This window comes from Nothoprocta perdicaria, unplaced genomic scaffold (genome assembly GCF_003342845.1).
Source record: "Nothoprocta perdicaria isolate Ctin4 unplaced genomic scaffold, notPer1 scaffold_415, whole genome shotgun sequence".
In the NCBI taxonomy this organism is placed as follows: Eukaryota; Metazoa; Chordata; class Aves; order Tinamiformes; family Tinamidae; genus Nothoprocta; species Nothoprocta perdicaria.
In genome coordinates this window covers 347,920-350,794 of record NW_020455661.1, presented here as the reverse complement: position 1 = coordinate 350,794, position 2,875 = coordinate 347,920, and positions in this window count along the sequence as shown.

Here is a 2,875-nt window from a genome sequence, read left to right as displayed (position 1 = left end):
GGCTGATGCTTCTAATTAAATAGTGAAGAGTCACAGGTGTGAACCAGTTAGGAGCTGAAATACTCCTATTTTTGCTTGGACTTCATTATTAGGTGCAATTTCAGCCTTGGTAAAATGTCAGCCTTGAATTTGAACTCTGTCATGCAAAGCTCTATCCAAATCCTGCCTGGCTCCACTATATGCTGGCAGAATAATCATAACTAACCAAGTATAAAAACTTGGAATAAATTATATTTGAGAGAGTTAACAGACTGGAAGCTCCCTAGTATTAAATACAATCAAATAACAGGCAAAACGACAATCTGGCCACTATCAGGTGAATAATTAAAGAACTATGAAGTAAAATGACATTTTAGAATTTGTATAGCATGGCAGAGGCTAAGATTTGTATCACAGCACCTTTCCGAAATGCATCCCAGGGTAGCACTTGCCTTTCACTCATCAAGGAAGCTGTATTTTTCTCAGGTCTGCCTTTTTTCCTGCTAAGCAATATAGACATCTGTAACACCACAGCCTCAGAGTTAAACTGAGCCTTGAATTGGTGGATTTACAATCACAACACACTATTTGCAAACCTCTGACATGTATTCAATCACCCTATCCAAGTGAAAAAAGTTGCCAAAAGGAAAATTGCCTTGAAGCACTAATTTCACTTCTCCTCAAGCTCTCCAATATTAACTACAGTTTTTTTACGTGAAGTCAGCTTTGCCTTTTTACTTCCTCTTGCTTCTATTTTGGACATTCTCCCTCACTAAAACCTTTCAAATAATGCAGATATAATAATGCCCACTCACAGGTGATGCCACAAATACCACTCAAAGATCTCTTTTCCCTTCTTAAATTGCTTAGGAGAATTATGACTTGAAGTGGAAACTTGGGGGTCCCTGCCACAGGACTGGCACATGGTTCAGTGCCTGGGCAATAAAATATTATCTGTCACATATGAAGTGCAACACAGAGCAGTGTTTCAGCTTTTACACATAGCTTTTAGTATGAAATATTGCATAAAACACAGGAGTAGCATATTCAGGGTAGAGGCACCCAGACCAAATGCCAATGATACAACACTATCTTCATACCTGCAGTTTGATAAATGATAGAATATAATATTTCCACTGAGTTAGAAGATTCTGTGCCACTTATTACACGGACTATTCCAATCTGATCCCAACGTCCTTGAAAAGCACATGCAAGGTGGCAACAGAAATATGCAGACTCAGACCTCTGGTTCTAGACAACATGAAGCAACAAGGTCCTGCTCTCCAGCAGACTGAGCCTAGGTCAATTCACCAGAGCGCAGCGAAGAGCAGGGAGAACATCTGGAAGTTGTTCACTTTTTTCTTTGCTGCAATGAACTTGTAGCACACGTGAAGTGAACACAAGTTGATTGTGAGTATCTGTCTTCAAAATGAAAATACTCAGATTTTCCCAAATCACCTTTTTAATGTCTTCTCTTACGCCTGCCTTGGAACCCCTTCCTGACTCTTCTGGCTTTACTACTACTGCTTTTACTTCCGGTTTTCTACTGATTTTACTGCTTTTCTGTTTATTAACATGTTCTCTCTTTTGGTGGAACACACATGTGGGCGCAAAAATTATAAGCTGATCATAATGCTGAAACAATGAAAAATTCCATTTTCAGATACAGTGAAAAAACAGGGAGGGCCTGTTCCTCTAGGTTCACAGTGGAGCTGCAATCTCAGCTGTTGTTTTTAAGATTAAAGAGTATTTATTAGCAGAAAATAAATTCAAGTTGACAATATCCTTCCAAAAACGTGGCTCTCATGAGTGAAAATAAATCTGATGAGTGTAATTTATACTACTTTTCAAACATTAATCCTGGGAAAAGGTTGAAGCCAAATTTGCTTTATCTTGTTACTTAAAAGAGAACAAAACTGGGACTTCGCTTGTCCTTAATAGAACTAGAAGATTCACACGCTTTGTGTTAAGTAACACAGACGTCCTTTCAAATAGCATGTGACATTCTGCCTTTATTGCTCAGTTTGCACTGATTAAACTAAAGCCGAGCAAAACCATCTCTTAGGTAGCAAAAGCTACATCACTGTTAAAGGAAACATCATTACAAATCATGCTGGTAAAGCAAACAAGGGGAATACTATTAAATAATTCATCCCCACAGCTCAGTGACATCCAAGGTGTGCCCTCAAACAGCACCACAGCAAAGCACAACTGCTTTATTAATCCAGAAAAAATATTAACTGCAGACAAAGAATGGAGTTAGCAGAAAGAGGGGGAAACGGAGAAGGCAAAATAATCGCTAGTATTGTAGAAACTGTCATTTTGCAGTAGTAACTGGGTTTGGGGAAGTCAATTTGCAGGGTTGCAAGGGGAGAACAGGTATCCAAACTATCAGAAAATGAAAAGACGTTGGTGAAAAAAAGCTACAGAAATACAGAAAAGGACGTGCAATGAATATGATGAGCTTATTTGTTACCAGTAAAATTTACCCCCAAGACACAGCTAGGATTTTCACCATTTTATACAGAGCTTTAGGAGTACCGGGTATGAACGAGCACAAACCTTTGGCCCTGCGAGGTGTGGCCACAGGAGCAGAATGGGTTTCCAAGGACCTTCCCTCGTCAGGCAGCACCTGTAGTGTCTCAGCGCGGGACTTCAGCCCATACAGTTGTATTTCCTCTGCTGGTTGAACAAGTAAGGCCTCTGAGGCAGGTGTTTCTTGTAGGATCTCCCTTAAATTCAGCTAACCTCTTTGTTAAGTTAGCTTTCACTGAGGACAGAATTAATTGGGCCATTAATGTTTGTAGTATATTATTTAAACTTTTCTCCAGACAGATATAGACCAGTTGTACAACTTCCACAGAGCTCTTATTAATTCTAACAAATCCGGTGAGTG